Source organism: Cupressus sempervirens, chromosome 8 (genome assembly GCF_028749045.1).
Source record: "Cupressus sempervirens isolate cs-2001-9-10 chromosome 8, ASM2874904v1, whole genome shotgun sequence".
NCBI lineage: Eukaryota > Viridiplantae > Streptophyta > Pinopsida > Cupressales > Cupressaceae > Cupressus > Cupressus sempervirens.
The window spans coordinates 385,008,620-385,036,120 of NC_143125.1; positions in this window are offsets into that span (position 1 = coordinate 385,008,620).

The window sequence follows — 27,501 nt, forward strand, 5'->3', positions numbered from 1 at the left end:
AGAGGCAATAATTAGCCTCATAAAGATGGTTTCAAGATAAATCACTCCTGATCAAGCTTTCTAAAAGGAGGACTTGGTCAACAATTAGCTTGAGGGAAAGATGAATTAAGGAAATGAGGTCAGAAAGAGATCAAAATGTAATCATACCTCATTTTTCTTTTGACTCTTGATAAAACCAATGTAACAAACTAAAAATGCTTGAAAGTAAGAGTAAACCAAAGGTAAAGAATAAAAATGGCAACTCTAAAAAACATGAACTAACATGTCTATATAGATAATCATGTGGTAATCTTCCTCAATAGCTAGTACAGTTTGAGTTGCAGATACATGAAGTGGGTTGAGTAACTCCAAGCCTTCACATTCTCAATCAAACATAAGAAAGGCATTGCAAACAAGGTAGTAGATGCTCTTGTTAGGAGAGTCACCTTGGTGGAAGAAGTTCAAGTACAAAGCTTGGGGATTGATGCCCTTAAACATCTATACAAAGATGATCTAGACTTCGGGGAAATTCATAAACTTTTCTCTACATTATCTAATGCATATAACACCATATACTCTGAATATTTGTTGCAAAATGGTCTATTGTTCAAAGAAGGATAGCTTTGCATTACAAGATGCTCCATGAGAGAAAATTTGATCAAAGAGAAGCATTGTAGCACATTAGGAGGTCACTTTGGGATTGACAAAACTCTAAAACTCTTAAGGAAAAACTATCATTCACAAATGTTACCTACTGATGTCAGAAAGTTTTTTAAAACTTGCACAATATGTTAAAGAGAAAAATGAGTAAGGAAAAACCAAGGTCTTTATCAACCCTTACCTATTCCAACAAAGCCATGGGACAGTGTGATCATGGATTTTGTCTTGGGTCTTCCAAGGACAAGATAAGGATTTGATAGTATATTTGTTATTGTAGACAGACTTAGTAAAATGGCTCATTTTTTTTCCTTGCAAGAGCTCTAATGATGCTTTACACATTAATAAACTATTTTTCAAGGAAGTTTTTAGGGTTCATGGATTACCAACATCCATTATATTAGACAGAGATGTGAAATTCCAAGATTATTTTTGGAGGACCTTATGGAAAAAGTTGGGCACAAATCTATCTTTCATTTCTTCCTACCATACACAAACAAATGGGCAGACTAAAGTAGTTAACATATCATTAATAATCCTTCTAAGATGTCTAATAAAGAAACATGAGTAGACATGGGATATGATCCTCCCTCAAGCAAAATTTGCATTCAGTGACTCAAGAAATAGGTAAATAGGGAAGACACCATTCCAAGTGAACTATGGATTCCATCCTAAAGGAGTCATCACTAGTAGAATTTTGAAAAATAAATTACTATGTGACTAAAATATTTATTTGGTCACACGACTAAATTTTTTAGTTATGTGACTAAAAGTGATCAAATTCTAGTAATATTTTGTGATTCATAAGTGACTAAATAAATGACTGATTTGGTCTTTTGGTTAAATTACAAGGTTAGAAAAAGATAAGTGACTAAATAAATGATCAAAAAAATTACTAAATAATTTGTCACTAATAATTAGTCATTCAAAAAAATGGGTAAATATAATTATTGATCAATATTTTATGATATTATTACATTCTTTAACTTTTTCGTAGATTTATAAATGTAGGTTTTTCTATTATTATTATTTTAATGCTTAGTGTATAAAATATATTTTTTTTGGTTGTTGGACACATTTTATATCATGTATGGTAATGGTGAATCAATTAGATTTATGCATGTCAATTGTTTTAGTTAGTTAATATTTTATATTGTAATTTATATAATCTCAAAAATAATGTAAGTCCCACAACAACCAAAATTCAGAGCCTAAATGTAATTAATTGAAAAGTATGCACGAAATTATGAATTATGAATTATCTAAATCCTCATATGACAAGAATAGTAAAGATCTAATTTTTTTAATATATTAGAGGAATTTGAAAATTTTAATTTCAACTTACGTAAAGAGGTTGAATTTTTTTTTTTGGATCATTCTAGCATATCTTGGTATAATCTAATTGAAGAGAAATATAATAAATAGATATTATCAAAGTCATTTTAACAACTTAAAAAGGGGAAATAAAGAGGAAGAGGTAGAAAGGAATACGTTAAAATATATAACGAGGGATAAAGTGATATGGAAATAATGATATAAGGAGATAGAAGGGAGGTGTCAAGGGAAATAAAGGTAAAGATCAAATATATTAAGAGAATAAAAAATAAAAAATAGAGATAGATAATTAGTATGTAGAGAGGTAGAGATAAAGATAAAGAAAATTTAGAAAGAGAGGAAGAGATAGAGTGGGAAGAGTGAGAAAAATATTTAAGATATAACTATTAAATAGTAATGCAATTTTTAGTAAAGTAATTATTACTATAAATTGAAAAAATTATAATAACTTTATAATGAGTCATTCAGTGAAGCATAAAACTTGGTGAAGGCATTGTATATTTGGTGTTTTGACATATGGAATGGTCTTACTTTTTGAGGAAGCTTTATGGTTAAGCATACTTGAGTCAGAGTAGTACTAATATAAGTGACCTCCAAGGAAGTCTTGGTGATTCACCTTTGTTAGCAATGTTCTATCTATTATCAAGAGAGATGGATTCTTGTTATTAACTACTCATGAAACATGATTCAATGAGTTTGAATTAAAAAAAATACATCATTGAATCATGATAAAAATATCACAATAAATCCCATTTCATCTTTTTGTCACAAACATACACTATGCTCTAATTCTCTTATCAAATTTTACATCTCAAAACATAACTTTTTTAATAAATGTTATACAGAGTTCCAAGAGATGAAGCTAATTAGAGATTTCATGGGAAGTGACATTCTTCATTTAATATTGTATCATTTCAAAAAATATTTATTGTTTTGAATTTATTGGAATTAATTTAATATATCTTCTCTCTCACTTCTATTGTTTATACATATTTTTCTACTTTGAGAGTCCTAAATTAGAGTAACATTATTTTCCTCATAATATTACTTGATTTTCTTGAGTTTATCATAGGTCCATCTATGTGACATTTAATATTAGCTTTATTTTATGAACAATAAAAATTTGAGAGTCATACACCTTTTCACTGGTGCCTTAACATCCAAAGACTTCATGTTGCATTACTTCACATGTTTAAGCCTAGAAATGAAAGAAGCTCTAGAGAACACTAAATTTGATATATTATGTGTACTAGTTGACATCTATAAGTACCTAGACTATCTAAAAGGATTAGCTATGATGGCCATATGTTGTTTTAAATAAGATGATAGAGCATATGAATGACTCTATTGATGTAAGTATGCTCATGATCCAATTCAAAAAAATTACACTAATAATAATGGAGTTGATTGAGACAATTAAGGAATAAGATAAGGTGACAGATGAAAAAATTTAAGGGTAAGGTATGTATTTTTTGTTCAACTATAAAATAGAAATATTTATATATAAATACTAAAATTAAACAGTGGAAAATCTAAGAAAAGATAGATAATTTAGACTAATAATATCATTAAACTAATAATATTAAATGATGCAAGATAACTAATGATCATCACTTCCTTTTCTAAAAATAAACAATTTAAGCACACTTCATAATATTATTACATTTATATAAATCAAATAAATTTTAGTTATTATAGAATATACTATTTAATTAATTACTAAATATGATTTCAAATGATAATAATATTATATTTTAGAATTTAATTTATATTTTATATTATTAAATACCATAATAAAAGTATTTTAATCTAACATCAATTAAATATAAATATAACTATAAAAAAATCTTTACCATAGGAAATGATTCGAGTGGGTACTCTCATATACAATTTCTAGTTTGATAAAAACCAAAGCTAAAATTGCTTCTTCTAAAACCCTAAAATATGCAATCCACTTGATCTCAAGCAATGCCATGACTATATCTCAAGTGTGGCTATGACTAGATCACAAAATGAGATGGATACATTGGCTTTATGGCTATAGTCTACACAAATATGAGAGTAAGAGTAAAAGTGGGTTAACTAAAATTATGTCGTGTGAAGATCTATGTTATCATTAGAGAAAAGCATATCATTTGGTATGTCAAATGTATCATGCCTGAATTGTGGAGTCACCCTACCCTGTATGTAAGTAGGAGACTTGATCTTAGACATTTCCATTATTGGAGTTGGGTTTTGGAGTAGACCCATTAATAAATCTACTAGGATTATTTTTTCCTCAGTTTAGACACCATGAAAAAGAGGGAAAAGTGGCAAAGAAGTTATTGATAAAATCATAACCAACTGTGGACTAAATAAAATAATAGCATAGGGAATTAATCTTGAAGGGGTAGTCCAAAATTTGAAAGTTTCATTATGGATTTTTTAAAGTAGTCAAAGATTGGGATTATTCGTTCCTATCATACAGGAAACTATTGCAGAGGGGTTCACTTAATTAGTTATTAAACTTTCATTGCACAACCAATTTCATTGCTAGTTTCTCCTTCTTATATTTCCATTTTGATTAATAAATCTTTCAAGTCCAGTGAACATGATCGATAGTTACCAGCAACAAGGACAATGTTTGCTTTTGTATTATCCAAGACAAGAGAAGAGGTGAGAACCAAAGTACAAGATTGAGGTTAGGGTTATTTTAGGATTTTTATACATATGAGGTCTTTCCCATCTAATTCTATAGGATGATTGTAAGCACCAAGTGGCATCTAAGGCTTTTCCCATTTCATGCATTTCTAACACCTATCACTATCTTCATGATTAGGATGATGAGAAAAATGATAATCATTCCTATACAAACCAACTACAAATACTTTTCTTGAGTAGAATATGTAGGATATGTAATCACCTAAAAATTGTCATCTAGACTATTAGCCCCCTTCTTAGCATTTTGGCTGAATTAATTTAATCATTTACCTAGACCAAATTGCTAATAATCAATTTTTTTGATTATAACCTATAGTTTGACTATGCTATCCTAAGTTCATTATTTGATTAAAAGAACATGTCCCCTTTTAATTAAATAAAAGACCCCATTCTTCTAACCCACTTAAAGTGCACACATAAAGTCCTTTTTCTATTTTGCAATTAAAAAAAAAGGCTTTGTGACTTTTGTCTTATATGACAAATCAACTTATATTCTATTGGTTGACTTGTGTGTGCACATGGATCACTCCTCTTTTCAAATTCCACTATTGATCATCCACCATCTTCATCTTGATCTCTACCATCTGTACAACTTTAAAAAGGAGAGAGCTTTCCCCCTCGATCCATCCATCATTTGAATATTGTTATGCTGCAAGTTTTCTAACAGGTTTCTTTGCAACTTTGTGGAGAACTTCTCTTTCTTGTCTACATTCTCTCATCCATGTCATTCTAGCTTAGCTTAGATTTCATTTTTACATGTAGCTTAAACCATATAGTCTAATAGTTGGATTGTAACACTCTCATACATGCTTAGAATAGCTACACTTTAAATTTCATTCTAGCTTAATCTTCATTTGCATTGCATCTTTGAAGAACTCCTTGGGACATTTGCATTCTTGCATCTTGTCTTTGAAACCTCTAATTGCATGGTTTACTAGCAAGAAGAGTATCTCTAAGGCTCATCTGAGAGCTTTCTTATTCTTGAAATATACTCTCTTACACTTCATGGATAGGGATCTCTAAGCCGGCATCCAAGCATTCCAAACTCATGGAATCGTTTGGATAAAAGGGTTTAGACTGGGACACTGTCGAGTGTACATTTTTGGCGCCCACCGTGGGGAATGAATCAAGTTTCTAGCTCCATTTGCTTTTATTTCTTATCTTTGGTTTTTTTATAGCAGCATATTGGATTTAATCAAGTTCTTTTGTAAAATTATCACTTTGGTTTTAAGGCCAAACCATAAGTAGATTGGTTTGAAGGCCAAAAATCTAGTTGGTTTAAAGATTTGATCATATCTTTTAAACCGCTTAGATTTTGGTTCTGAAATTGTTTTTGCAAGTTGGGTATGTCTTCAAAATGTGTTAACCTTATTTTGAGAGCATTTTGATGTGATTTGCGGGAGTTATAATTTTTTCTTTATTTTTCATAAAAAGCCATTTTTGATCGCAAATCAGTGCATTTTTCAGAAAAAATTACATTTTCAGAAAGATTTTTTTAATTCTAAGAGGGGTAATCTCTTTGTGTTTTGACTTTTGAGGTCATATTAGTGATCAAAAACCCGATTTGATAAATTTGGCCTATTTTGAAAAAATCAGTCTCTAGGGAGAAAATGAAAAGATTTTTTTGAATTTCTTGCATTTTTGGAAAGAACTCTAATTTTTAGTAGGGGTCTCTTCTTTTAATTTTTGTTTTTGGATCCAAAATAATAGAAAAAAAGTATAATCTTGTTGACTAGATCAAAACCAAAGAGTAAAAATGAGAACATTTGTGATTAACTTGCACTTTCTTTTCATGCACTTGGTTGGAAGATAAATTGGATTTTTGAGTCAACTAACCAATTCTTATTGCAGTATTTTATGTTATTTTATACTAACTTGTGGTGCTAACAAGTTGTGATTGCAGGTTGCCATCCTTATGAAAAAAATTGAAACATTGCATAAAAAGAACGCATGTCAAAGCTTCAAATGTCAAAGCTTCAAATGCACAAGGGCTACTAACGATTGTTTGTAGGGCTGCCCAAAGCATAAAAACCCAAACTTGCTTAATTTTTTTTCTATGTGCAGCATTGAATAATTTTTCATTTTTATAGGCACATAAAACTTGTGGTTGGAGTCTTTTGGTAATAGGAGAGTATGCTCTTCACCCTCGTGGTGAATCAGAAATCTTGACTTGCCATTTGGTTTAAAAAGCAAGGGGTAACTGAATCTTCTTAGCATGTTTGAGAGAAAATCATTGGAATAGGAGAGTATGCTCTTCACCCTTGTGGTGAACCAAAAATCTTGACTTTCGAAAGTTGATCCACTTTGTGTAGTTAGAATCCTTTAGAGGGCCTGCTCTCAGACAACCTGAGAGGAATGACCCAAGTGGGGACAAGCTGATTACCTAGCTCTTCAAACTCACTATAAACTCAAGGCTATCAATGACACAAAAATTTGGTAGATGTAGTTTTTATCTTCACCTAGTGTGATCGCTTATGGAATTTTGACCATAAGGAGATCACTAGGCAAGAATGCTTAAGGTACTCTTGTGATTGCGAGATTGGTTACTCATCACAAGGTGAGGTGTCCCATAATTGGGAGAAAGAGGAACACTATGAACGGAAGCCCTATCTAAACACCCTAAGTTAGTAACTACCTTTCTTAGCTGCTCAACTTCTTGGTGCAAGGATCGATCTTAGTGGACTACCCGAATCACCCCAAGATTTTACACTCACCATCTATGTTCCCTTGGTTATGCTTATGGCATTTTCATGACAAAACCAATATCTCTTGTGGGAAACGACATGGTGTGAGGCAAAGGAGCATCAAGTGTGGGCCAAGTTTTTGAGTAATGAACCATGTCCTTTAGGTAGATATTGCTTGATGTATTCTCGAATGTGGTATACTTGTGAAAATCATTTGAACATACACATGATGATAATTTTAGGGAATTATTCTGAGACCTCAGATATGCTTGTATCATGCAAGGTTGCTTTGTCCCTTGCTTGATTGTTTGAAGAATACTCCATGTGTCACTATCTTGCTTGGAAATAAATTTCTTTTGAACATCAAATTTTCTATGTTATCAATTATTGTCAAACTTTGTCAACCAAGTCAAAATGTCAAGTGCAAACATTTTCTTGTGTTACTTACTAAGGGGGATTTCATCATTTGCTTGTGATTTGTTATGTCTCTAGTGCTTAAACATGCTTAAAGTGGCTCTTTGGTCTTAGTGCTCTTGGTTTTTTTGTCTTCATGGTCTATGTCTGCTTGCTAGTTATATTTTTGCTGAAATGGTTGCCTTGATTTCTTGACTACACTCTTGGGTTGGAGAGTTGTTCACTTGTCACCCTGCTTGCTCTATCTATTTGGCTATTTGGGCATCTTGCCTAGCTATTGACTTGAGTCATTCATGTCGTAAGTTTCTTGGACATATTGTTTGACAAGTCACTTTAATCTCTCTCTAATATCTTGGCAAGTAAACACTCTACCTCCTATAGTTTCAACATCAAGTTATCTTCTAGGCTCTTTTATGCTTGGCTTTGCATCTAAAACTATGGGATCTAAACCTTGTGCTACCAAACTTCAACCAAATCTAGATAATCATGATATCCTCCATGTCACTAAAGAGTTTCAAGATCTATATGCACAATACAAAGAACTAGAAGAGACAAATGATCTTTCTTACCTTCATCTCTCTAAGTGCATGATAGAAATGAAGTCTAAACTTAAGAAAAGGTTAGAGGAGAAGATTGCATCGTTACATGAATCTTCTTTAAGGTCTTTACATGCATGTGAGTTACCTTCTTTGAGGTCATCCTCTTCTTCTAGGTCTACATGCTCTACTTCAAGCCATCAAATGTCTTCATCTTCTAGATCTAAAGACCTCCTTAGAGAGAAAGCAAGTGATACCTCCTTTGAGCCTATGCCAAAATTTCATGATGGACCTATCTTTGACCAAGATAATAAAGAAGACATGAACGCATGCTATTCACTTGAGAAATAAAAAGAACATCCTAGACATATTTTTGAGAGGACTTTTACTCCCTTGGAACATTCTTATGATGACATTTTGCAAAAACTTCTTGGCAATAAGATCATCATGTTGCATAAGTCTAGCTCCTATGGAAATCCATTCTTGGATACCTATTGTTCCTATCATTGATCTAATGACCATGCTACTTCTGATTGTATAGAGCTAAAACATAAAATCCAAGATCTTATTGATAATGGAATTATTGATACCTCTAATGACTCATGTGATGAGGATACTTTTCTTGAGAAAGATCATATTAATGAACCTATGTCTAGTGATTCTTTCATTGATACCTCCCCTTCTTCCAACACTCGTGCATCTCCCAACACTTCAAAGCTTTCCAACATTCCTTTATCAAATAAAGAGCCTAATGCTTTCCACATTAACTACATGTATCCTCAAGGGCTACCTCTAAAAGAAACTCAAGCTAACCTTCACTTGGCTACAAACCTTTTCCATGCTACTAATCCTAAACATCCTCAACCTTCATGCACTACTATGTCTAATCCAAGTAGTACTCCATTCACTCTTCATTCTCCCTTGTCCTTAGAAGTGGCTCCATTTCAAGAGGACTCTAAAAAAGAAAAGGCTATAAATGTCAAGAAAGATCAAGATCAAGCACACTTTCATATCTTTCAAGATTTTTCCCCTCCATATCCTATAACTTTTCCACCTCCTAAGTATGGTGAAGATACCACTTCCATTATCTCCCTTGAGCTTACTAAAAATTATGAGAAAAGTTCTCTTCATGTGCTATCCAAAGCTACTTGTCAAGATCAAAGTGTCCCCTCATGTTCTACTTCTCCATATCCACTTCAAAATTGTGCTCAAGCTTCAAGTGCTCCTATTAAAAATGTTGTTCCTATCAAAGCTACTCATGAGTCTATTGATGGCTTTGACTATGTTGCTCAATCTAAAGATGTTTATATCCCTTTCCACTATCCCTTTGCATCTTATAAATCTATCCTTGGTCCATATCCATCTAAGATAAAGCATTCAAACCTTCCATCCATATTGGGGCCTTATGTTCCTCCATCTCCTACATTCACTCCTAGCTCATTCCCTAGCTCTCCTCTAATACCTCAAGATCAACAAAGACACTCATCCTTGATGACTTTTCACCCATATATACATCTAAACCAGTCATATCATCCTTATTCATCCACAAATCCCAAGTCCTTTGGAAGTGAGAATAAACATAAGAATCCATTGAAAAAGAAAGATCACTATGTCCCATCTAATCGACATGTGAATGCTAAGAAGGAGAATGCACAAAAGAGACTACAAAGGTCCACTATTAAAAAAGCTAAATCAAAGAAAATATGGGTTCCTAAACCCATTATTGAAGAAATGTGTTTTGAAGTATCCAAAGGAAAATCTAAAGCTATATGGATTCCCAAATCTCTTTTAAAAGACTTGAATATTGAAAATACTTCAAAGTTGACATTCAAGCTTCCAAAGGCTTCCATTCCATCTTCTTCCAAAAATCTTCCTAAAATTATTCTGAAGTCTTCCACTCCACTTTTTTCCAAATATCCTCTACCACCTCATACATCTAAATCTCAAGCTATTTCATCCATGATTCCTCCATCATTCCAATACCCTTCAAGGTGTATGTCAATGTTGATCTTGTACAATATTTCAACTACCCTCATGAAATCCTCTAAAGCTTACACTAACTTTCTATACATGAACTATTATCCTCCATATACTCTTCCTAATACCATTTCTCTTTCATCACCCTATCAACATCTTTGAGCATATCTTTCTATGGTCTTGGCTTATCATGACTTATCTTTTCTATAGGAACATTATCTACATTCAAACAGCTTCATCTCTTTCTAAAAATTCAAAAAAAAAAAGAAGAAAAAATAGAAAAAATGAAAAAAATGAAAATGTGCGTTAGTGAAAACCACATCTTGTGGCACCTTGGTAGCAAAATTAAAGAGAAATAAATTTATCCTATGGTGAAAAATACTTCTTGTGGCACCTTAGATAAGTACCATGATGAAAACTTGGCAAATAGGTATCATGTGTAATTCTTCCACCATCCATCTATCCCTTCTTCTCTCTTTGGTCTTGACAATGTTGAGCTATCTTTGCATATTGGCTATCTTATCCACCAAATTTTCTATTGTGCTCTCCCATTCACTCATAGCCTCTATCTTAAGCTTTATTATTATTGCTCTATCCCATTGCTATACTATCTAGTTGACCCCTTGGTCTTGATCGTAATAAATGAAACATGGTTCTCATAGGTCTCTTGACATGGCTACTCTTTTGGACTACACAGTTCATGCTATCTCACTTGTTGGATTCATTTCTTATCCTACATGCTATCTTTCTCATTACTTCCATTACTTATCCAAAATATGCTTCATATGACTATTTCACCTCTTTTCCTAGCTTGGGTACTCTTGAGGAGTCATTCCTTGAGGATCACTTTCACTTGCTTCATACTCTTTTTTCATCCATCTTTGCTTATCCACTGGCTTGTTGCTCCATCATATCCTATACCTTGCTAGACATTGGGAGAAAATGATGTGATCTCTCTTGAGAACTAGTGATATCTAAAACCTTCTAAAAAATCCAAAAAATCATATATGATCCTGAAAAAAATCCTAAAAATAAAAAAAATGTCATGAAAAAATGATCATCTTAGTGAAAACCTAGCAATAGGCACTTTTATGTATCACCAAAAAAAAAAAAAAAAAAACTTTCAAGTGGTGAAAATTTGGAGATAGGTGCTACTTGAAAACCTTGCACCTATGTCTATCTGTCTCAATCATCCACTTTGCTACACATTTTCTGGCTTAGAATTGTTTCTTTTCCTCATCTTAGGGGCATAGCTACTTAGAATTTTGAGGTATTCTTATGCATTAGGGTTTCTTTGACATCTCACAAAATAATGTTTCTCAACACTACCCCCACCCACTTTGATATCAAGTGTTTTTCAACACTCTTCAGATAGTTTACCTATGGTCTTTCATGTCATGATATTTCTCACTATCAGAATCAAGTCTTGAAGAAATGGCCAAGTGAATTACACACACACACACTTTAACATTTAAACAAATAAGCTATGCTAATCTTTATCTACTTTGTGTGTTGTCTATGATGATTTCTTTACTATATGTTCCATCCCTAATAGTCTTTCAAGGATGTCATTGACTAGAAGACTGGGGGCACGGGGCATGTTTTCTTGATTTCTGCTTGTGGGTATACTTTGTTTGTCTATAGTGTTGTAAGCATTTATGCTTGACCTATTCAACATTTTGACTTACAAATGTATCATCCTTGACTATTTCGCAAGACCACACTTGGGGTTTATCCTGGTGCTTATGCCTTGATACAGGTGTAATCTTACTAAATTAAACTTAGGGAATCTAATCGCGTAGTTATCTTGACTTACATGTCTCTGATGCTTAGATTAGATTTCCACATACCTATCTGATATCGATCATATTCATATCCTCATAGTTATACTAGTGATGGTTGTATGATTTCATGATGTCCCTAATAAATTCTCAATGATGAAATTAAGAGTCTAAATGTTATGCACTTCTTGCTGGTAAACCACTTTTCATATTAGCTTGCATTTTAGGTTCATTTTCTAGCTTAGTATTGCATTCTTGCATATGGGGAGAGCTCTCCCTTCATCTTTTTGTAAACATATCAGCTAACTCCTTTCATATATTTCTTTACTTTCTTCTTGTTCATGTCTTTTCACCTTCTTAATCTTTCACTTCATCTCTTTTCTATCTTATCATCACATTATATAAAGTTTTGACCTCTTAAATAATTTCAACTTCCTAGATTCATTTTTGAGATCGAAATCCAAATTTGAGTTCATCTTGATGGTCAAAATTGTCTTTTAAAATTCTACTTTCTTCTGAGCAGTTAGCTGACCTTTTGAGGTTAATCTCTAAATCATCATTGGGGCATCTTCATTTCTTCATGTCTTCATCATTTCCATACTTCATATCTACTTCAATTCACCGTTTCATGTCTAAAATCACCTTTCTACTCATTTCGACCTAATTTTTATGCTATATCCTTCAAGGTCAACTCTAGTCAAACTGGAGCATTTTATCACTTTCTTATAGTCATTCTTGAGCTCTAATCATCTATCTGTCATCTTGGAAATTTCTATATTCTCAATTTTCTCATATTTAGCTTCTTTTTATGTCCCCTTACCTCATTTCGATTTCGATCTCGAGGGGGCAAAAATGCTCTATTGCTGATTGTTACAGCTATCTATTTCTTAGGAGCATTTTTTTGACCTTATCACTTGCTCTTGATCTATTCGCTTTGCTAGATGTTAGAATTCTTTTTGGATCCTAACATCATCTTCCTAGTGTTCAGTACTATCGCTATCAAGCTATGCATTTAGGACTTGCTATCTATTTTTGCATTTCATTCTTCAGAATCAGACATCTATATCTATCACTGCCTACTTGGCTTCAATTTTTTTTGACATGATGTGTTCCCAGATCGATCACACATTAGTCAAAGAGGGGCAAATATAATCACCTAAAAATGGTCATCTAGACTATTAGCCCCCTTCTCAGCATTTTGGCTAAATTAATTTAATCATTGACCTAGACCAAATTGCTAATAATCAATTTATTTGATTATAACCTATAGTTTGACTATGCTATCCTAAGTTCATTATTTGATTAAAAGAACATGTGCCCTTTTAATTAAATAAAAGACCACATTCTTCTAACCCACTTAAAGTGCACACATAAAGTCCTTTTTCTATTTTGCAATTAAAAGAAAAGGCTTTGTGACTTTTTTCTTATATGAAAAATCAACTTATATTCTATTAGTTGACTTGTGTGTGCACATGGATCACTCCTCTTTTCAAATTCCACCATTGATCATCCACCATATTCATCTTGATCTCTACCATCTGTACAACTTTAAAAGGGAGAGAGCTTTCCCCCTCGATCTATCCATCATTTGAATATTGTTATGCTGTAGGTTTCCTAACAGGTTTCTTTGCAGCTTTGTGGAGAACTTCTCTTTCTTGTCTACATTCTCTCATCCATGGCATTCTAGCTTAGCTTAGCTTTCATTTTTTACATGTAGCTTAAACCATATAGTCTAATAGTTGGATTGCAACACTCTCATACATGGTTAGCATAGCTACACTTTACATTTCATTCTAGCTTAATCTTCATTTGCATTGCATCCTTGAGGAACTCCTTGGGACATTTGCATTCTTGCATTCTTCATTCTGTTATGATTTTTATTTTACAATATTATTTTGTACAATCTCATTCCATTAGATTGATTTTTTCTTTTGTCTCAAATAAAGGTGGCACATCTTTTGTAGATATTCTCCATATTGATAACTAGAAGAAACTTACCATAAAATTATGTATTATATATTATTCACCTTATTACTGTACACTTGATTTGTGTCACACTCTAAACTATTCTATCTAAACAATTCCATGAGTTCAGAATGCTTGGATGCTGGCTTAGAGCTCCCTATCCATGGAGTGCAAGAAGTTAGTATTCAAGCATGAAGGCTCTCAGCCAAGCCTTAGAAATGTACTTCTTGCTAGTAAACCATGCAATGGAAGGTTCCAAAGACAAGATGCAAGAATGCAAATGTCCCAAGGAGTTCCTCAAGAATGCAATGCAAATGAAAATTAAGCTAGAATTAGATGCAAAGTGGAGCTATGCTAAAACATGTATGAGAGTGTTACAATACCATTATTAAGCTATGTGAGATTAAGCTACATGTAAAAATGAAAGCTAAGCTAAGCTAGAATGCCATGATTCCATGGATGAGAGAATGTAGACAAAAAATAGAAGCTCTCCATAAAGCTCCAAAGAAACCTGTTAGAAAACCTGCAGCATAACAATATTCAAATGAGGATGGATCCTTTGAGGGGGAAAGCTCTCTCCCTTTTAAAGTCATATAGACGGTAGAGATCAAGATGAAGATGATGGATGATCAACGGTGGAATTCAAAAAGAGGAGTGATCCATGTGCACACACAAGTCAACCAATAGAATATAAGTTGACTTGTCACATAAGACAAAATTCTCACAAGCCTTTTCTTTTAATTGCAAAATAGAAAAAGGACTTAATGTGTGCACTTTAAGTGGGTTAGAAGAATGGGGTCTTTTATTTAATTAAAAGGGGACATTCTTTTAATCAAATAATGAACTTAGGATAGCATAGTCAAACTATAGGTTATAATCAAATAAATTGATTATTAGCAATTTGGTCTAGGTAAATGATTAAATTAAATTAACCAAAATGCTGAGAAGGGGGCTAATAGTCTAGATGACCATTTTTAAGTGATTACATTTTCCCCTCTTTGACTAATGCGTGATCGATCTGGGAACACATTATGTCAAAGAAAATAGAAGCCAAGTAGGTAGCAATAGAAATAGATATCTGATTTTGAAGAATGAAATGCAGAAATAGATAGCAAGTCCTAAATGCATAGCCTGATAGTGGTAGTACTGAACACTAGGAAGATGATGTTAGGATCTGAAAAGAATTCTAACACCTAGCAAAGCAAATAGATCAAGAGCAAGTGATAAGGTCAAACAATTGCTCCTAAGAAATAGATAGCTGTAACAATCAGCAATAGAGTATTTTTGCCCCCTTGGGATCAAAATTGAAATGATGTAAGGGGATGCAAAAATTGGCTAAACATGAGAAAATTAGAATATAGCAATGTCAAAGATGATAGATAGATGATTAGAACCTAAGAATTACTATAAAAAATTTTGATAAAATGCCCCAATTTGACTAGAGTTGACCTTGAAGGATATAGCATAAAAATTAGGTCGAAACAAGTAGAAAGGTGATTTTAGACATGAAACAGTGAATTGAAGTAGATATGAAGTATGGAAATGATGAATACATGAAGAAATAAAGATGCCCCAATGATGATTTAGAGATTAGACCTCAAAAGGTCAGCTAACTACTCAAAAGAAAGTAGGATTTTAAAAGACAATTTTGACCATCAAGATGAACTCAAATTTGGATTTTGATCCTAAAAAATGAATCTAGGATGTTGAAATTATTTAAGAGGTCAAAAATTTATATAATGTGATGATAAGATAGAAAAGAGATGAAGTGAAAGATTAAGAAGATGAAAAGACATGAACAAGAAGAAAGTAAAGAAATATATGAAAGGAGTTAGCTGATATGTCCACAAAAAAAATGAAGAGAGAGCTCTCCCCATATGCAAGAATGCAAGACTAATCTAGAAAATGAACCTAAAATGCAAGCTAATATGCAAAGTGGTTTACTAGCAAGAAGTGCATAACATTTAGACTCTTAATTTCATCATTGAGCATTTATTAGGGACATCATGAGATCATACAACCATCACTAGTACAACTATGAGGATATGAATATGATCGATATCAGATAGGGATGTGGAAATCCAGTCTAAGTATTAGAGACATGTAAGTCAAGATAACTATGTGATTAGATTCTGTAAGTTTAATTTAGCAAGATTACACCTGTATCAAGGTATAAGTGCCAGGATAAACCCCAAGTGAAGTCTTGCAAAATAGTCAAGGATGATACATTTGTAAGTCAACGTGTTGAATAGGACCAGCATAAATGCTTACAACACTATAGGCAAACAAAAGTATACACACAAGTAGAAATCAAGAAAATATGTCCCATGCCCCCAGTCTTTTAGTCAATGACAACCTTGAAAGACTATTAGGGAGAGAACACATGGCAAATAAATCATCATAGATAGCACACAAAGTAGATAAAGATCAACATAGCACATTCATTTAAGTGTTAAAGTACGTGTGTGTAAGTCACTTGGCCATTTCTTCCAGACTTTATTCTGATAGTGAGAAATATCATGACATCGAAGACCATAGGTAAACTATTTGAAAAGTGTTGAAAAACACTTGATGTCAAGGTGGGGGAAGTGTTGAGAAACACTATTTTGTGAGTTGTCAAAAAAAACCCTATTACACAAGAATACCTCAATAGGCTAAGTAGCTATGTCCCTGAGATGAGGACAAGAAGCAATTCCAAGCCAGGAAATGTGTATCAAAGTAGATGATTGAGACTGATAGACATAGGTGCGAGGGTTTCAAGTAGCGCCTGTTTCCAAATTTTCACCACTTGACAGATTTTTTTAGGACTCTTTTTTTCAATTTTTTGTATTTTTCTTTTGTATTTTTTTTTATGACTGAGGTACTTGATATCTGATTCCATCATTATAATCGTGGGTTTGCTGGTGGAAGAACTAACAGGTTCAATTGTGTTCAAATAACAAGTGATCTCATAGTCATTTTGGAAAGATCATATTTTAGGTCTTTGATTTTGGATAGACCAATCTATGAGATTTGGGTGAATTAGTGAGAATGAGGGAGAAGTTTCAATGTGATTGATATGGAAGGAGTCATCTCTGGTGACCTGTGAAGTTGAGCCTATAGAAAATGTCACAAAGGAGTCCAACTCAGGAATAGTCTTGGAGGAACTAGCATGATCCATTGAGACATGTGAGTCAAAATCATCTGACCCCATACTAGACCGTTCGACTACATCAGGTTGGGTTGCATAGGCATGAATGACATCCACCCCTAGCTCAAAAGATTCATCAGAGTGGCTTTCCCACTCATACTCATGAGAATCTATACTTTGGCCCCTAGCTATGAGATGAGCAATATTCTACCTAATTCATCCTCTATTTATGTCCTCAGAAGTAGAACCTTCTTGTTCCTGTTGTTGGGAGGTAGAAGCTTCTTCATTATTAGCAGTCACTATTTCTTCTCCCCAAAGGAGGGAAGTGAGGGGAACAAAGTCTTCGTCTTGTGCAGTAGTAGCAATTATGGCAGAGTCATCATCCTTCGATTCACTAGACATGAGAAATCTTAGATCCCAAAGCCTAGACCAGCGGTGTCTTGAGCATCACGACCTTGAGTGTGACTTAAAGGTTCTTACAACCAGTTAAGGACTTGTGACCCTGATAGCCCATTTTTGTTAGAAATTTATAGCCTTTTCCATATTTTTTAGGAGAAATAGGAGTAGTCACTATAACCTCCTCATCTTCCTCTTCTCTGTAGATCTAGTCCCTAATGGCTTGTTCTTCCTTCTCTACTTCTAGTGGTATGGAAGATTGTACAAAAGTGCCAAAAAGTGTCATAGCAGAAGCAAAAGACTTTTTTGCAATAGTTGGCTTCCCATAGGACCGAGGGGAAACTGGTAAGGCAGCAATAGAGTCCAAAGTGTACTCACCCATACCACAACTCATCATTTTCAGTTTTTGTTCACATTCTGTGAAAGATGGTGCTAGCTCATGAGAAGAGCGATTGTGCGGGACTAGCATTTTAGCAGCAAATAATGTGTTGATAGACATAGAGTTGTCGTCGGGGACAACTACTTCAGTACCATTAAAAGGGAACTTAATGCACTGATGGTATGTAGAGGGTACTGCTTGCATATCGTGAATCCATGGCTGTCCCAACAACAAGTTGTATGCAAGTGGTATGTCTAAGACTTGGAAAATGAAATTCTTCTCAACTAGACCAACTTTTATTGGAAGTACAATTAGACCTTTAGAAGGCCTTTCAACCTCATCACATGCCTTTATAGTGATCTTACACTTAGGATCGATGGCAAATTTAGACATGCCCAATTTTTGGATTACATTAAACGAAATGATATTTAACCCTGCACCATTGTCTATTAGGACTCGGTGGACGTGAGTATGAAAGATTTAAACTTCGACATGAAGAGCAAGATTATGGGGATGACTGAGAGCTTGATCATCTTCTTTAGAAAAGGTGAGATAGTGAAGCGAGGAGATGTGGTTCACCATAGCTTGGAATCATTCCACATCAATATCTGTGGGAACATTGGTAGAACTTAAAGCTTTCTCAAGAATATCCCTGTGCAAAGGAGATAACTCTAGCAATTCAAAAATGGAGATTTGTGCTTGTGTGCATTGCAGTTGGCTAACAAGATCATAGTTGGAGATCTTGGAAGTAATTGGTTGCTTAGATGATGAAGCATTTTTAGGATCATTAGCAACTTTTAGGACAACCTTAGATTGCCCCCTAGTGACAATGTTAAGTGGTTCACCCTGAGAAGATGAAGACTCAGCCACTCAAAGTACCACCTTGGTTCTAGTATCAATATGATCTTGAGGAGTGGATTGTGTCCTTAAGACCACTCTTGGTCATTCATCTTTAGCGTCATAATTTGGCTAGTTGTCATTGCTGGAGCTTGCCATACATATGTATTCAACGGGCTCAAGCATGCTTATAACATTATTAGTGTTAATGTAAGCATAATTGATTTTAGTATAATGATTCTTTTTGGCAGCTACCCTTGAGGTCTCACCCTTTTCGTATTTAGGTAATAGTTTTTGGAAAGCCTTATGATCAGTATTCTTAACAAGGCCATCTGTAACAACTTTGAAAGCTTTGATGAGGTCTTGAATTACATCTTTGAGTTTGAAGCAATTCTCTATGTTATGTCCTTTACTTCGGTGATAGCTACAAGTATGATCTTCTCTCCACCATGGAGGTCTAATAGGTGGATCGTAAGGACATGAGTTTTCTGGAAAGGTAACCAATTTGTTTGCAATTAAGCTTTTTAAAGCCACTTCATAAGGTTTGATCATAGGTGTGTAAACATGTCGCTTCTTTGCAAATTTAGAGCCTTTTTCAAAGGGTTGTGGTTTTGAACCTTCTTGTTTCTTTGCTGCATAGATGGCATTGGAAAGGTTAAATGCAGGTTCCTTAGTCTTAGGAGTATCCACTACTCTGTCATTGACAACATACTTATTTTTGTTCTGAGGTTTTCCTTTGTCTTTACCATTTCCATTGTTAACTCTATCCTTGTTTATGGCAATGTCACCTCTTTTGATAGCAACATCCTCAATGCGATATGCACTTTCTACCATGGTATTGAAGGATGTGAATAACTATTTTCTTAGATCAAAATATAATTTGGGTACAAGCGTATTGACAAAAATGTCAATTTTTTCAGCCTCAGGCACTTGCCGAGGATACCAAGAGTATAAAGATCTCCATCGTTGAAGTTATATTGCAAAAAATTCTCTTGGTTTTTGTTTGATGTTGCATAAGTCTAGCATAGTCACAGGATGTTGAATGTTGTATGAATATTGTTGGATGAAGTGTTGCACAAGTTCATCAAATGTTTTAAGAGGAGGACTTAATTTTGTGAACCACTCCATAGCTTGTCCTCTTAGACTTCTAGGAAAAAAATGCATAAGAAAGGTGTCTTCATGCATAAAGTCCATGCTAATAGCATAGAAATGTCTCACATGGTCATGAGGGTCACCATTTCCATCGTATTTGTCATACTTAGGAACCTCTATATCCTTTGGCAGCATGTATAGACTCCTATCAAACGGAAGAGCGCAAATTGATTCAACAAATGATGTCTTAGGTGGCTCTTTTGAAGTTTGCAGTTGTGCAAATTGTTTCCTTAGTTCCTATATTTCTTCCCTTAATATTTCAGCCTCAGTGGGCTCTCACTTTGGAATAATATGTTCAACATTAAAACCTTGAGGGAGTTTTCATCCCCTAGCTGTCATGTATTGAAAGTATTGGTCTCCATTTTCCTCTAAAGCTTTGAGCATTACTTTTTGGGCAAAGCCATCTTATTGAAATTTGATCACATCTTCACTAGTTACTTCTTCATCACTATCATGATGAGATGGTTTAGGTGAAGGACATTTGCCAACAGCAGCTCTAGGAGTCCTTGGAGGCATGTGATTACCATCATTTTTCTCAAAAGGATTTCGAGGACAAGTTCCTTTATATCCTTCATAGCGTGCTTGATTGTCAATTTCAGCTTGTTGATTTTCTCTCTCCATAAGGTATATAGCCTCCAAAGTCTTTTGGGTTTCACGTGCTTGTTCTTCTAAGCGACGTTTAATTTCATCAAGGTGCACCATAGTGACTATACCACTCATATCCTCGGGTGTCTCAAAGGGTGTACCAAATGGATTTTCAAAACTATAAAGTGGGTTGTGCCAAATGTTAGCTATTTGTGTTTGAGTAAATTCGAGATTCTTATCCCAAGGTTGTTTGTGAGGATGTTTGGGTGGTGTTTCCAATTGCCTAAAAATGAAAGGTGTGTGGCTACCATTACCAACTTGATATCTAGTTGTGACCAGCATGCAAAGAGTTGTCTTTGTTTAGTAGGACAAGAAAAGCGAGCCAAATTTGAAGCTTTTACAATCAGGACTAGTCACTTGTCAAAATGTGATAGATGGCTTGTCAAACAGTGCTCAAGATCTTACAGCACGGGTGACTCGAGTCGAGCGGATGAGCGAGAAGCTTAATAGAAGATAGCTAGAATAAAATAATAGCTAAATTTTGACAAGTGATTCATCAAGACATTTCAAGACTTACATTCGACAGACTAAACCCATCTTTTCAACCTAGGACAAATTCTTCACACACTGATACATAGCCAGGATCAAGGGTGACCAGTGTGATGCTCCTTAGACCAAATAAATACAACTGAAAACTCTATTTTTGACCCAAAATGACTCTAGGTGATAGTTTCTTAAAAGGAGGGTGACATAAGTTTAGCAAACAGTGTCGTGCGATAGAATTTTAGGAATGGTGCAACACATTTTGTTCAGGCAATAGATATTTGAACTGAGTGCGATAGAATCTTGCACACAGTGCAACATAATGTACTATGACATGCAACAGAGTTGTTTGAAAAAAATGGGATGCAATATTTCTCTTGAAAGCATGCAACAGAGTGTCAGTTTTTTGCCAAAAAAAGTCAACTTTTGGTTTGAAGTTCGTTTTAATTTGTCAATTAGATAGTCATTTCAATCAGACAGCATTTCATTTCAGTTCATATCAGTAAACAACAAGGTTTGCAAACAGTAAGTGTTGTAACATGTCTCAAAACAATTGATCAAGGGAAAAAACAACCTGGTCAATACGCATTTGGGATATTAGAACAGCCTTCCTAACAACTTTTTATCAGAATGTTTATGTTGCAAGAACATTAACACTGGTCAAAACATCAAAAATAATAGCCAAGCAATCTACCTTAGAGTCACGGTTCATTACTCAACAACTTGGCCCACGCTTGATACTCCTTTGCCTCACACCAAGTGGTTTCCCACAAGAGATATTGGCTTTGTCATGAAAGTGCCATAAGCACAACCAAGGGAACACATATGGTGAGTGTAAATCTTGGGGTAATCTGGGTAGTCCACTAGGATCGATCCTTGCACCAAGAAGTTGAGCGGCTAAAAAGGGTAGTTACTAACTTAGGGTTTTTAGATCAGGCTACCATTCATAGTGTTCCTTTTGCTCCCAATTATGGGAAACCTCACCTTGTGATGAGTAATCGATCTCACGATCACAAGAGTACCTTAAGCATTCTTACCTAGTGATCTCCCTATGGTCAAAATCCCATAAGCGATCACACTAGGAAAAGACAAACACTACGTCTACCAAAGTTTTGTGTCTTTGGTAGCCTTGAGTTTATAGTGGGTTGGAAGAGCCAGGTAATCAGCTTGTCCCCACTTGGGTCATTCCTCTCAAGTTGTCCGAGAGTAGGCCCTCTAAAGGATTCTAACTACACAAAGTGGATCAACTTTCAAAAGTCAAGATTTTTGGTTCACCACAAGGGTGAAGAGCATACTCTCCTATTCCAATCATTTTCTCCCAAACATGCCAGGAAGATTTAGTTACCCCTTGCTTTTGAAACCAAATGGCAAGTCAAGATTTCTGATTCACCACAAGGGTGAAGAGCATACTCTCCTATCACCAAAAGATCCCAATCACAAGTTTTATGTGCCTATAAAAATGAACAATTATTCAATGCCGCACATGGAAATAAAAAATCAAGCAAGTTTGGGTTTTTATGCTTTGGGCAGCCTTGCAAACAATGTTAGTAGCCCTTGTGCATTTGAAGCTTTGACATGCATTCTTTTGTATGCAAGGTTTCAATTTTTTTCTTCACAAAGAGGGTAACATGCAATCACAACTCATTAGCACAAAATAATCACAAAAATTATGAATTAAACCTCTTTAAAATAGCCTAGAACTCTACTTAAAAAAAATAGTTAGCCAACTAAGAAGAAATTTGATCAAAACCCTCAAGGAATGAGCAAAAAAATGTAAGGCGATACTTTTTTCTGAACAAATGTCGTGCGATACTTCACAGTATAGCGGGGTGATAGTTTTTGTTTAGGCAATACAATTCCTTCAGCCGTGTGATAGACTTTTGCAAAGAGGGCGACAGTATGCAGACTACAAGTGTGACACTATTTCCAAAAAATGTGTCACACGATAGTATTGTGAACTATCGCGTGATATTGGAAAAATGTCGCCCAATACTACGAATAAAAAAAAGAAAAAAATGCAGAGCAGTAAGAGAAATGCAAGTGAAAATAAAAAAATGTAGGGTGAAACGTACAGTCTGGCCTCATAGTGGGCGCCAAAATGTACACTTGATTTGTGTCACACTCTAAACCATTCTATCCAAATGATTCCATGAGTTCAGAATGCTTGGATGCCGGCTTAGAGCCCCCTATCCATGGAGTGCAAGAAGTTAGTATTCAAGCATGAAGGCTCTTAGCCAAGCCTTAGAAATGTACTTCTTGCTAGTAAACCATGCAATGGGAGGTTCCAAAGACAAGATGCAAGAATGCAAATGTCCCAAGGAGTTCCTCAAGAATGCAATGCTAATAAAAATTAAGCTAGAATGAGATGCAAAGTGGAGCTATGCTAAAACATGTATGAGAGTGTTACAATACCATTATTAAGCTATGTGAGATTAAGCTACATCTAAAAATGAAAGCTAAGCTAAGCTAGAATGCCATGATGCCATGGATGAGAGAATGTAGACAAGAAATAGAAGTTCTCCATAAAGCTCCAAAGAAAATTTGTTAAAAAACCTGCAGCATAACAATATTCAAATGAAGATGGATCCTTTGAGGGGGAAAGCTCTCTCCCTTTTAAAGTCATACAGACGGTAGAGATCAAGATGAAGATGATGGATGATCAATGGTGGAATTCGAAAAGAGGAGTGATCCATGTGCACACACAAGTCAACCAATAGAATATAAGTTGACTTGTCACATAAGACAAAATTCTCACAAGCCTTTTCTTTTAATTGCAAAATAGAAAAAGGACTTAATGTGTGCACTTTAAGTGGGTTAGAAGAATGGGGTCTTTTATTTAATTAAAAGGGGACATGTTCTTTTAATCAAATAATGAACTTAGGATAGCATAGTCAAACTATAGGTTATAATTAAATAAATTGATTATTAGCAATTTGGTCTAGGTAAATGATTAAATTAAATTAGCCAAAATTCTAAGAAGGGGGCTAATAGTCTAGATGACCATTTTTAGGTGATTACAATTACCATATAAATGTTCTCATGGCTTACACATTGAAACAAATTAGTTTAAAATTATGTTTGGAATTTTTTCTCATTGATTTTGGTCAAGACTTTAGTCAAAAGGTACTCTTTTATATAATACTATAATCTCCAAGTGTATTAAAATTAATTTAGAAGAGAAAATAGAAAATGAATATCCCAATTAATGTTTTTAGGTTTTAGGATATGTAATGCCACTATTTTACCATTCAGAAGCTAATATGTTTGTGAATATATTTTCAAATTTTGAAACCTTTGTCAAATGCTATATTAGTAACTCTTTCGTATTCTTTAGGATGATTGCAAATTTCTATTTGGATGGGGAAATCAATTTCACATAAATGTGATTGATTGATTTATGATTCCTTGTATTTCTCATTGTTTGACATTACAACTTTAGATGAAGATTTTGTTAAAGTTTACTTTAAGGAACAAAAAAACCCTTGTGAGAGAACTCTATTTTATTTTTACAAGGTGGAATTCTTGTGTAGGCATGCCCCATAATTGGAGCCCACAATCATTTTTATAGCTACCTCTATTTTTTGTGCAAAGTCAGGAGTAATGGTTGTTGTTGTGGTTGTGTTAACCCTCTTATTATAAGTCCTATTTTTGGCTCCCAATGATAACAACTTCATGTTTTGTAGTATATTTATAGGGATGCTCATAATTTTTGACTATGGAGATTAACTCTACTTACTAAGTTATTTGATAGAATTTGGACTAGAATTTCTCTTAGGCATTGGATTTTGTAAAATGTGAAGCCCAAAGGAATGCTATTAAACTTATACTTATCTTTGTAAACAACTACAAGGATTTTGGGGGTAGGCCAGAGTACATTCAATGGGAAAAAATGCAATAGGGTTGCAAATTAGTGAAGATGACTTCTACACAATTCCAAATGTTAAAGACTACTATAACAATGATGTCAAGGTAAAGCTAAAAGTTATGTTTTGTTCTACTACCAAGATTATGATCAATCTATTTTTCTAAAATTGAAAACTTCATGAGAATGTGCTTATTTTCTGAGTCAAAGAAACTTACACCAATGAAATGGGTCATTCAACAAGCAATAATTGTTAGAGGTACATAATAGAAATGGTCTCACATTTTGAAATGCACATATGGACTTGGATAGAGGTATTTTAGACAACATTTACTAGGAACCAGCTGGGACTTTAGAAGTAGTTGTTAAAAGCTAGAGAAGACAACAATCATCAGAGGTACGTAATTCAAATGCTCCCACATTTTGAAATTCACATATGGCCTTGAGAAGCTAGGGGTTGGAAGAGATAAGTCTATTATGTCCTCAGGTTAGTAGCATTTCCAGGGGTTTTGGAGGTTCCCAATGCTTATGTTGATCCCTATAGCTTTTACACTATTTCTTGTGTGCTTTGATGCTCATTTTTCTTACTTGGGCTTACATAAGTTCTATATTTTTAATGAAATGTTTAATTTGAAATCTGGGTCATTATATTAAAATAGTATTTGGAAGAGAATATGTCTATTATAAATTGCAATTAGCCTAAAATCAATTTCAATAAACTATAATATGTTAAATTAATGCCCTTTTTGCATGTTTAGGAGTATGTGGTCATGATCTCTTAGCTCTTTTCTATAGTTGTATGGTACTCCTTCAAACTGATCCTTCAATTTTCTATTGATTTTTTCTAGTAGTGAATAGCTAGTTATCCAAATTCTTGATCTTTGTGCTTAAATAAATGATTTAATATGTTGAGGAAGTGCACATAGATGAAAAGAAAAGGATCCCTAATGCAAAAATCCTCTCCATCTATTTCCCTATATTCTTCCTTACAGCACACTAAAACCTTAGAGGATCTCTGTACTGATGACACTTAGATACAATTAAATTAAACAACTACATCTCATACTGGCATAGAGGAGATTAGAATCATAGTTTTTTAAGTTGCTCCATTTCTTTATAGAAATCATTTCCAAAATTCTAAGTTGTCTAGTTGTATGATCGCACATGTGGGAGCAAATTGATATCATAATTGAACTTTTATTTTTCTTAGGAGAAATGGAAATGATAGTTGTATCATTTGATCATTTGGTATAGTTTATCATTGACATATTGAAACCCTAATCTATAATCACACAAGAGAAGGGCTTTAGGAGACTTTGAAGCTTGAAGGTGCTCTTGGAGTAAAAAAATTGAGAGGCTATCCATTTTTTGTATAAGGTAAGCATATTGATCTAAATAAGTTTTTAAGATTCCAAGTCACATTTTGGGCACACATGAGTTATTTAGAAATTTTTGCAATGATAACTTATGGATTTTGTAATATACTAGGTTTAATAGAAATATAAGCTATTTAAAAATGTAATGTTCTTATTTTAGTGGTAACAAAATGTTAAATATGATACAATTATAAAATAATGCTATCACTTTTTTTTCCTACCGGGTAGAGGTTATATTAATAAGTTTGGTTTTTACAAAAAGAAAATTTTAAACATCTCTTGATCATATACTACTAAAAAATGCAAGCATTGGTTTGGGGTGCCAAATTAATAAATGATAAAGTTTTATTTAGCACCTTTATGTCCATATATTGTTTCACTTCCCGGTTTTCTATCTTCCTTCATATGCTATCTTATATCAATATTTGTTACATATTTACTTAAATCCTATATTTTTAAGTATGTTCCCTAGCCTCCTTGCATGGCCTAAGATTCTTAAGAGATTGGTTTGCCTTGTGGATGGCCTAGATAATCTTATGGTGGTGTTAATTGAGGTAGGCTCAAAGGGCACTAGTTTGTTACATATTAATTTGAATCCTTACTCTCATATTAATGGTCACTTTTTCTAGAAGCATATGATCTATTTAACTATTATTCTCATTTTTTTATCTGGCATCATTAAATATAGTTGACAAGTTTCACAAATAAAAATTTAATATTTATACTTAAGTGATAATATCATGAAAACTTTAAAAAATGATCATAGAATAGAAAAGATAAATAGAAAAATATATCCCAACAATATCATATCATTAAAATATTAAGAGATGATCCATAGAAAGATTTACTAATGTTTAATGATGTTTGAAAATGCAGAAAGAATCTCTTTAAACTAAAGGATAATTTAATTGTTCTTTTGACTTAGAAGACTTCCATGGATTGTTGCTAGATTACAGCTCATACTTTTATATTTTCCATCAAAAAGTCATTAATTACTAGAAACTATTAATTATAAAAAATTATGTAATTTTCTTGATGTTGTATAGCAACCATTAATTTGGAAATTCAAAGGCATTCTTGCTGCTTTGTAGTATCTATTAATTAAAATAAAATATGAACTTTTGTTTGATGTTTTCTATCAATTTCTCATTCATAAACATCTCATCTATATTGTTTTAGTTGTAGTTAGCTAACATATATGACTCACATCATT